The sequence below is a fragment of the Labeo rohita genome, chromosome 11 (assembly GCF_022985175.1).
Source record: "Labeo rohita strain BAU-BD-2019 chromosome 11, IGBB_LRoh.1.0, whole genome shotgun sequence".
NCBI classification, from domain to species: Eukaryota; Metazoa; Chordata; class Actinopteri; order Cypriniformes; family Cyprinidae; genus Labeo; species Labeo rohita.
Genome location: NC_066879.1, coordinates 7548772 through 7560087, shown reverse-complemented (window position 1 = coordinate 7560087; position 11316 = coordinate 7548772).

Sequence of the window (11316 nt, the reverse complement as noted above, 5' to 3'; positions counted from 1 at the left end):
AAATAATTTGACCCTGGTCAGAACAGCAAAGAAAGCTGGGTAACTGACAACAAGTACTTTCTCTTTTGATAGGTCAAAAACAGCTGTGTGTGCTAAAAACAAACAAAAAATATTTTATTAGCAAGGGAGGCAGTGTCTCCTAAAAATATTGGAAAAAGAAAATTGTAGTACAAAAATAAAACAACGCCACTATTACAAAATGTAACTTTAAAAGTGTTGTAATCTGTCTAACAGCGACACCAGCAAGTTACAGCTGAAGTCCTCATCTCTCACACCTTTCCCGATCCCATTGAGTTTTAACAGACCCCCTAACGTGACAGGAGACAATGCCTCCATCGTGATATAATTGGATATTACTGGTTATGTTTAGCTGTGATTGGTTAATGCAATTATTCCCACCTCTTGTGTTCGTGCATGTCCCACATTTGCAAATCAGTCTGAATAAACAATATAATGGTGTTAAAGGGAAGACTAATTTAAAGGGGTCATCGGATGCCCATTTTCCACAAGTTGATATGATTCTTTAGGGTCTTAATAAAAAGTCTATAATATACCTTGGTTAAAAATTCTCAATGGTTGTGTAAAACAACACCCTATTAACCTTGTCAAAATGAGCTCTGCAAAAATCATCCCATTCTGAGGGACTGTTCCTTTAAATGCAAATGAGCTCTGCTCGCCCCGCCCCTCTCTTCTCTCTTTGGAGTGACGAGCCTGTTTACTTTAACCGCATTTAGCTGCGTTTAGCAGCTAATTCACGGCATCTTCAGTGGCTCAGATGCCGGGAGTAAATGACGACCACAGTGTTCATCATTACTTATGAATGTCTTTTTTTTTTTTTTTTGTTATTATCTATTTATTTATTTAGCATTTTTATCAATATAGACGAATGGGAATGCAAACGTATATTTTTATCCAGGTAATATAAACCAAGTACCCAAGAGGTAAACATTTGCATGCAGGTTGCATACTTCCAGGTGTGTATATACTAGTTTGGAGAAGTTTGGCTCCTTGGGTCGTCTGGGTATTCTGTGCATACAGAGCATTTGCATACAGGGCACAATATACATACTGCATACTGGGAACAGTATGGTGCTACGCTCTTCTAAACACTACCAAACATGAATCCACATGATTCTGTTGTTAAGCATGAAGTTTGTGTTGGTAAAAACACAAGCGCTCACAGCACAGCGCATAAATGTGTGTGGTGATTTTCTTTTTAAATACAAGTCTGTTCGCTGCTGGTGAATTCTCTCTCAGCTGCTGTCCTTCAAACAGTGCTGTTGCTGCTTGTTCAGGTGAACAGTGGCTTGGCTTCTGCCGGCTGAATATTAGATCCTCAGGCACTGGGAAGTGATCCTATTAAAACAGGCCGTGGAATGTGCCAGTTCTCCACTGCTGTCTCTTCCCCAAATTTGACTGACAGCTGGTAGGGCCCCTTCGCTCTCAGATGCTTCGAGCTGTCAATCAGCTGTCTGTTTTGCCCCACAGGTCGCTTCCTGTCTCCTAGGATTTGTGTGTAGTGCTAATGTTAATGCTAATGTTAAAACAAAGGCAGCCTATTGGCTTCTTATTTTCAGCACAGTATAGCCAACAAGGAATTTGGATGTGTCGATATTTTTGTGTCCTTTCTGAAAGCAGAGGGACGGTCCGATGACAGATACACACATTTATTCACTTAAAAATGAATGCATCTCATAGTAACTTTTTAAAAAGCTTTTAAATGTGAAATGCAAGGAATCATGGGTTCAATGAACACAGCTTTCATAACCAAAAACATTAACAACATAACAGCTTTCATGACCACAGAGATTAACAGCTACTCAATAAAATTGTTTCATGAATTAGTATTTTTTTAAAGCTACTGTTATATTAATATGATTTTTAAATAAACATATGGATAAATTGTTGTTAGCAAATTAAATACTGTTCCTCATAGAGGTGGGAAGTAAATGCAAAACTTTGAGAATTATTGAAAAGGAGTTTTGGCTGACTTGAGATTTTGTGAGTTGATGGAAAGTTTGTTGATTTGGGGACAGCGATAGTAGACACACACAGGAAGTGTAGAAGGTGATTGACAGGGAAGCATTTCCTGTTCTGCTTGAGATTAATGCATGGAGAGCCATATGCCAGCAGTGTGCCAGCATCCTTCAGACCAAAGGCATTTTCATGAGGCTGGTACATGTGACCTGCCCACATACTTAACATGGGCCCACAGTGCTGTTTCTCTCCAAAACTGCACTGCTGCACACATATCGATATAAAATATCTGATTTGAATATATCAGCAGCACTGCCATCTTAAAAATAATTTCACGGTGGTAACAAAATGAGATGATATTGATTAAAAACTGTACAAAATAAAAACAGAATGTGCTGATAACACTGTTTCTACTATGATTAAAACTTTATTGTTTTGAGCGTGTTAATAATTGTATATTCATTGTTGTATTTTTTTTTAAAGAAAACTTATTTCTACCCTATTTTCAATATGTAATATAAGTCTCAGGTGTCCCCAGAATGTGTCTGTGAAGTTTTAGATCAAAATACCCCACATTTGGAAAATGGCTGTTTTAAGTGAAAGAGAAATGCTGTTTTTATACATGTCTCTTTAAATGCACATGAGTTGCTGCTCCCCACCCCCTTTTCCAGAATAAAACTGTGCCTTTACAGCTCTTAGCTCAGATACTCTGCCAAAAAACATCTGTTTGGTTTTTATTATCATGTCGTCGCGCTAAATCTTGCGTTTAAAACCATATTAGTTTAAACTTCTGACATACAGTTTTCTGAGCACACACATCTGAATGCGCACAGAAAGCAGCTACTAAACTGAGTCTCTTAGAGAGACTCTTTCAGGTCTTATTGTGCTTAAACTGTCAAATACCTACACGTTTATGTTAAAAACAGTCACAACAACAGTCGGTTATGTCTGTGAAGGTAAACAGCTGGAAAAGAAATTACATGTTAGATCAGTGTGGCAGCAGTGTAATATACAGTAAATAATCAATAAATCCACTGCTCTCGTCTCCTCTGAGGTTGGGACTCTAAATAGTGTTCTTTACTTGTTTTTGCAGCCAAAGACAGCACAGTTAGCATGCTTTCCTTGAACTTTTGCCATGGTGTTAAAACTGGTACACAATTGTTGCACCGTTGTAAACAGATTTAAGGTTGGTAATATTATAATAAGATCCCCTTTCTGCATCAAGGCGGGGGCATGAAATCTAAGTGACTTGTTTTTTCACAAGCTGGCAGAAAAAGGCTTACCAAAATAAAGTTACTGGGTTCTGGGTGGGTATGTGCACCGGGGACCCGATTATAGCACTTAAATATGGTAAAAGTCAGATTTTCATGATATGCCACCTTTAAGGATAGAGAACCAAAAGAATATGGATCATATAGCAACAAATGTGTCTGGCATCCATTCAACTGACCACTAGAGGTAGCACTCTCTAGAATACTAGCCATGAACTGTTTCTTCTATGGTTAGTTCCTGTTATTCACCTGTATAAATGGTATAAAATCTCAGATGGACAGGAAGAAAGTGAAAAATTAATAAAAAATACATTAAATGGACTAGTGAACTAATCAGCCTATGTTCGTTGCCAATTCCTTTGAACCAAAATCTCACTGGATGGAGAGGAAAAAATGAAACAGACAGTGAATGCGACAACTAGCAAACTAGATTTTGCAAGACTTGCAAGAGTCACTTCCGGCCACAGCAGTGTCCATTCTAGCCACAACCTGTATAAATAGTCATGTCTTACCCCTGATACTTTTAAAGTGTTTTCAGGTTTTTCACTGCCTTATTGGATTACTGGTTGTTGGATTATGTTTTTGTTCGTTTGCGTGGTTGGACAGAATTCTTGTTACTGTTTATCTTGCCTGCTTCCTTGCCTTGTGCTTTGGGTTTATTTGCTGAGTGTATTAAACTTCCTGCAATTGGATTCTACCTTTGCCTGCATGTTAAATCCCTCGCACATACAGTATTAGCTATAATTTGTTTAGTAAAATTTATGTTTTCCTTTAGTCTTAGTACAATAAGTATTGTACAATTACATTAACGTAACGATTTATTTTACAGCACCTTTATAAATTGAATAAAAACATAAAAAGCAACTGATGCCTATTTTGGAGTCTATATTTATTGTAGAGTTTAAAAATCTTGCTGAAATTGCCCTTCATGCTCTAAATAAATCTAATATTTTAATCGCATTTTCCCAACTCTTAAATACAAACTTCCCAGACTTAAAGGAGAGCTTCAGTTCTAGAATGAAAATGTCCTGATAATTTACTCACCCCCATGCTATCCAAGATGTTCATGTCTTTCTTTCTTCAGTCGAAAAGAAATTAAGGTTTTTGAGAAAAACATTCCAGGATTTTTCTCCATATAGTGGACATCAGTGGTGGCCAACAGGGTTGAAGGTCCAAATTGCAGATTCAGTGCAGCTTCAAAGGGCTTTACACAATCTCAGTCAAGAAATAAGGGTCTTATCTAGCAAAACGATCAGTCATTTTCTTAAAAAAAAAAAAAATATATATATATATATACTTTTTAATCACAAATGTTCGTCTTGCACTAGCGTGATTTCATGAATGGATAATGTAGGCGGAAGTACCGACCCAGTGTTTACAAAGCCAACATGCAAAGAAAGTCAAACGCCCTTTACCAAAAAGGTAAAACAACGTCAGATGATTTTAAAGTTGGAGGAGAAAATGAGATGCTGTTTTTCGTGCTACCCTACCTTTTTAAACCAATGTACACAGACACTAACCGCAGACTTGACTTTTCCAGTATGATTACGTAATCCTTGAAGACGCACATGCGCACCGCAGAGCTAGTGCAAGACCAGCATTTGTGGTTAAGATGTATTTTTATTGTTTTAAGAAAATTACTAATAGCTTCGCTAGATAAGACCCTTATTCCTCGGCTGGGATCATGTAGAGGCCTTTAAAACTGCATTAAAACTACAATTTGGACTTCAACCCATTGATCCCCACTATATGGAGAAAAATCCTGTTTTCCTCAAAAAAATGTATTTCTTCGCGACTGAAGGAAGAAAGATATGAACATCATTCATTGTTTGCTTTTGGCATTTATAGTGTAGGACCCAGAAATTATTACCTGTAATGTCTGACTTAACAAGCAGGTACATGGTTATCCATGGTTATCAGGTTAAAATAAATATGCCGTTTTACAAAATATATGTATGTACAATGTAATTTTATGCTTGTTAGAATAGAATAGTATATCATTAGTTAGTGACATGCTAACATTGTGCTCAATTATTATCAACTGTGAATCAGTTGTTATGCTAACATTCCCATTAAAAACGTTATCCATGAATAATGTATAAATGATGTTTTGAAAACATTATTCCGGACCAGATAATACTGAGCAAATGTTCTATTAATGTTATGTTAGAATACTAGGCAAAGTTCTGAGAATGTTACCTGTTCACTGAAAAAAAATAAAAAACACAATTTGTTGAGTCAGCTTAAAATAATTTGTTACCCTGCTGCCTTAAAATTTTAAGTTCAGTCAACTAAAATACGTTTATTCAACTTAAAATGTTAAGTTGTACTAAGTAACAACTTAGATATTTGTGTTTGCTAAACTTAACAGATGGGTAAGTAACCCAGCTGCCTTCAAATTTGAAGTTGATTCAACTCAAATATCTAAGTTGTCACTTAGTATAATTTACCATTTCAAGTTGAGTTTTTAAGTGGACTGAACTTAAAATTTTAAGACAGCCAGGTTACAAATGATTTTAAGTTGAGTCAACAAATTGTTTTTTACAGTGAGTTGGGGAGTTTACCAAAAACATATCTTTTTAAACCTCTATGGCTGTATAACAATAAAGTGTTTTGAAGAATGTTGAGGTCTAAACAGCATTAGACTCCATTGCCTTTTACAGTTTAACAGAGATTATTAAAAAAAATCTTCTTTTGTTTTCCACAAAAGAAGGTCATAGATGTTAAGAATAACATAAGGGTGAGTAAATGAGATTCATTTTTGGGTGAACTGTCACTTCAAGTCTCTATCTGAGCTACTTGTGCAGTATTGTCTATTTGGAGTGTTCCAAATCACTCACTGACTATAGAATGATATAGTCAGCGAAGCAATTCACTAGATTTTGAAAAAGAGCCATAGACTCTCAACACTTTCCACTGGTGAGAATGCTGAAGTAGGCATGACACTTGTTGCAGGCAGCATCTGTCATTTCGCTAATATGCGACCTTTTCAACATGGCACACACTCTGGCATACCGCGGTAATTAGCAACAGTTGCTAATGCAGCGTATTCTATATCTACTGTACGACTCATTCGGCTAAAACTGAATGTACGCAATGCTTCAAGAGCATTAAACCACCACTGTCAATCACTGTTCTCTTTTCATGCAGAAACTAATTTGGATTGTGTAAGGAAATCTCTCCGAATTTGTTATCACACACACACGGATAACTTTACCTCAGCGGGACACTCCAGAGGCTTCCAATTACACCGACTCTCACCTCTCATTAGGATGCATTAACAAAGAGTCCAGATTTGGTTTAAATAAAGCAGATCCTGAAGCAATAAAGGCCGGCCCAGCATCTGCGGGCCGTCGGGCAGGTGTGAGGCCCGATCCCAGCGCTCCTCATGGCCTCTGCCACCTTTCTACTCTCTCCTCGACAATGGAAGCCCTCGGACGGCTCTGGGGAGCAGCGGAGCGCTCAGCAGCCATTGATCGCGTGAGGTGGAGGCAGCCGTGTGTGTCATTATTGGAATGCAGTATTCCTCCTCCTGCTTTTCATGTCTTCACACTCGCCGAGCACGCCATCGACCATTCTCTCCGCAGCATTACTCTTTCCAAAAGAAACCAATGTGCCGGTAGAACTAAACTTGAGGAAGTTTCTAAAGTCCACCTGCCTCCCGCATGCTTACCGTGCTAGTTATCCATCTCTGCCACCTTTTTCTCTCTTTGGTTGTTGTTTAGTTTAAACTGCTTCAGGCTGTGTCTTGAAAGATGTCTTGAAAGATGTTCTATCTGTTGTGCAAGTGCTCAGTGTCTTAAACTCTGGATGATGTGAGCTTACTTAAAGTGAAGGTCTTGGCACCCATTTTCTTAGATTCTCCACATGTACTGACAAGATGATGAAACTGGGGAAAAATACAGGTTTTCTTTTAAATTTTGTTTGTTTTTACTTTGGGTGCAGCTGCACCTATTCAGAATGGCTGTATTAAAATCAGGGTTATTATAGTTAAAGGTATAGTTCACCCCAAAATGAAAATTCTGTCATTAATTACTCACCCTCATGTCGTTTCAAACCCATAAGACCTTTGTACATCTTCAGAACACAAATTAACTGGCACGTTCAAGGATCAGAAAGGTAGTAAGGACATTGTTAAAATAGTCCATGTGACATCAGTGGTTTAACCTTTAATTTATGAAGCTTTGAGAATACTTTTTGTGCACAAAGAAAACAAAAATAATGACTTTATTCAACAGTTTCTTCTCTTTCATGTCAGTCTTTGATGCACGTTCATGCACACGCGTTGACAATTCTCTGCTTTTGGGAACCCCTTGCAGAATCTGTGAAAATGTGAATAATTTTAACAAAATAAGAGATATCATACAAAATGCATGTTATTTTTTATTTAGTACTGTACATAAAAGATGTTTACATACAAGAAGAAAAAAATTGCTAAATGTATTAAAATAACCCCCTTCAAGTTTTGGTTGGTTGGTTGGTGTTTGGTTACCTGGATGATCTGCGACTGTCTTTCTGTTTTATGATGGTTGTTCATGAGTCCCTTGTTTGTTCTGAACATTAAACTGAGCACTGTTCTTCAGAAAAATCCTCCAGGTCCATTAAGAGCCGGGAAGTGAAAACCTTTGAACAGGATGAAGATGTCCAAATTTTTCTTATTTTGTTGACATATCATTTTTTCCCAATTAGTACTGTCCTTCGGAAGCAACTGAAGATACTTGCATGTTTCCTGGAAGACAAATTAAGTACAATTTACCTTGATCTTCAAATTCAAAAAGTTTTCACCCCCCCGGCTCTTAATGCATCGTGTTTCCTTCTAGAGCATCAGTGAATGTTTGAACCTTTTTTAATATTTGTGTTTGAGTCCCTCAATTGTCCTCGGTGTGAAAAACTTGATCTCAGAATCATACAGTAACTGCTGGAAAGGGTCCAAATTTTTCTGAAGAACAGTGCTCAGTTTAACTATTCAGAACAAACAAGGGACTCATGAACAACTATCACAAAACAAACAAACAAACAAAACGTAGAAAAAAACAAAGTCGTAGATCATCCAGGTAACCACGCACAGTATTAAGAACCAAGGGTTCCCAAACTATTGAAGGGGATTATTTTAATAATCTCAGCTATTTTTTGTCTTATGGACTATATGTAAACTTCTTTTATGTAAAATATCTTACTCAGGACACTACTAAATAAAAAAATAAAAAAACATGCATCTCTCCTATTTTGTTAAAATTATTCACATTTTCACAGATTCTGCAAGGGGTTCCCAAACTTTCGCATGCCACTGTGTGTGTGTGTGTGTGTGTATATATATATATATATATATAACCTAATGTACTAAAACAACTAAAGCCAAAATAAAACGCAAGAATTATATAGACATTTAAAAACAAATAAACTAATAAAAATTGCAAAAAACATGCAACAAAATTACTTAAACTATAAAATTCTGCCATGAAAGCAGAAATATAAAATAGAAATAGAATAGAAAAATAGAAAATCTAAAATAAATTCTAATAATTTTTTTTTTTTTTTTTTTTTTACAAAAAACATAAATAACACTCAAATGCAATTGTCTGGGTCCTTTTTGGTTTTTAAAGTTACAGTATTGTGGGAAAAAAAACTTGAACTTTACCAAACTTTTTTAATGCAACGGATATTTATTTTGTATTTTAAACCTAATATTAAAGTGATTTAAGATTTATAAATTCAGCTTAAAGAGAACAACTTTTAGCATTTTTAGTATCATTGAGATACTAATATACATTTAATATATATGTATAGATTTTTGTTTTTAATTTTTAGTTAAAGTTTTTGTATTCATTTTTTAAAATGTGTCTATATATTTTAGTTATTTTTTACAACATTTTAAAACTAAATTAAAACCTAAAAATAAAATAAGATTCTGTCTTCATGCACTTACCGTCCACTTGTTCCAACCTTTATGAATTTCTTAAGCTGCTGGATACAAAAAAAAGATATTTTGAAGAATGTTGGTGTTGGTAGTCAAACAGCTTATTCCATAATGTGGAAAAAAATACTATGGAAGTCCACTGAGACCATAAACTGTTTGATTACCAACATTCTTCAAAATATCTTCTTTTGTGCTCAGCAGAAGAAAAAAAAAACAAACAGATACAGATTTGTAACAACTTGAGGGTAGTAAATGATAACAGGATTTTCATTTTTGTGTGAACTATCCATTTAACATCACCGTAAGAATGTTTGTTCATAAATTGGGGGAGAACCTTGTCAAAACATTAGCAAAAATTCTAAAAATGTTCGCTGTCAGCTGGGTTGCCTCCTTTACAAAAAACTACAATGCCGGTATCAGATAGCAATACTATGGTACTGAATACTTAGCACTGTAGCATTTATATGAAACTATAAAATAGCTCAAAATGTCTAAAACTCTGCCATTTTCTGTTAGTGTTAGCAATTCCCATCCATACAGAAAAAAAAAAAAACTTTTCACAAAGTTTTAAAGCAAGTGCTTGTGCTCCAGTGTGTGTCCCTAAGTGTATCCGTGTGCTCATGTGCCAAACCTCCCTGAATTTTCCTGCCGGCGCTGTTGTCTGATACCCCATAAACCCTGTCAGCGGAGGCAGCAACCCCCCGCCCGACCCCCCTCCAATATGGTATTTTTTAAGACTAACTCTGCACTAACCCAGGTGCCAACTGCCAAGGCCTGCCGCATTGCACAGTTACTGCACAAACCTACTAATGATTCTCTTTTTTTCCCGCCAGAGTGTTTCCTCCCTCCATTAACCTGTCAATTAGAGCTCAGCTCCAGGGCAGCCCAAATATCAGCGCCGGTAAACGCACACGTGGGATTGGTGGGGGGGCTCTTTCTGCCCTGGGAGGAACTGACTGTGATTGAAACCTACTCGCCCCCCCTGCTCTTCGGACCCGTCCCGCTCTGCTCTCTGGGCTCCGGCTGCCCTAACAAGCTCTGACACGCGGCGCTGAGCACAGGAGCAAGCCTGCAGGGCAGGGGAGGAGTAGCACTACGCTCATTGATAATCAGGTCTCGTCCCCTGAGCAGCGGTCAAACAGAACAGCCCGCATCTCGGCCTGCATCGTTAATCCCACCCGCATGGCTCCGCGTGGGTGTCACGATGCTGCTACACCTGCCTCGGTGTCAGAAACGCGTGCGCAAACTCGTCTGTTTTGTATCCCGTTATGTCTGCTGCTCTGTTTAATTGGTTTATCTGTTTGCAGAAGTGCATTAGCGTTTTGGAGAATGTGCACTCTTGCGGATGGCGAGGTTTTTGTTTGTCTCCGCCATTATAATGGACTCGCATTTTATCTCATCGCGCCGAGCCGATTTCTTGTGTTTTCTTTGTTCCGCTAATTGGGAGAAGATCTGATTTATGTAGGCCTACGTCCAGATGGGAGCTTTGATTATGGCATTGCTGATTATTAAAATGCATGACTCGCAGAAAGGCAAAGCCAAGCGCGACAACTTAGGATGATAAAACCCAAGATGACATTCACCAAATTTACTCCACTTGATTCCTCATGCATTTCGTGAGCTTGCTGATAGGTTCTGTGGGTAATTGGCTGCATCTGATTTCACAGTTTTTTAGTATTTAGTTATTTAGTTGCTACTATTACAGGTTTTATTAATATTTAATTTTAGTTTTAGTATGGTTTTGTTAGTTTTTATTGCAGTCTTAATTTTAGGACTTGTTTTGAACTTAAAACGTAAAAAAGTTTTCAGCTTTATTTTGTTTACCTGTAATGGCAGATGTTTATGATGTTTTAGAATAAAATAAAACTTTCTGGAAACTGGAAAATAAGTTTTTGATGAGTCAGACCATTTGACATTTTACACACCAAACTAACTCTACATTGTAATAAATGGGCCGAATTACCAACAATTTGTTGAGTCAACTTAAAATAATTTGTAACCTGGCTGCCTTAAACTTTTAAGTTCAGTCAACTCAAAAAAAGTTTATTTAACTTGAAATGTTAAATTATACTAACAACTTAGATATTTGAGTTGAATCAACTTACAATTTTAAGGCAGCTGGGTTACTTACCAAACACAAATATCTAAGTT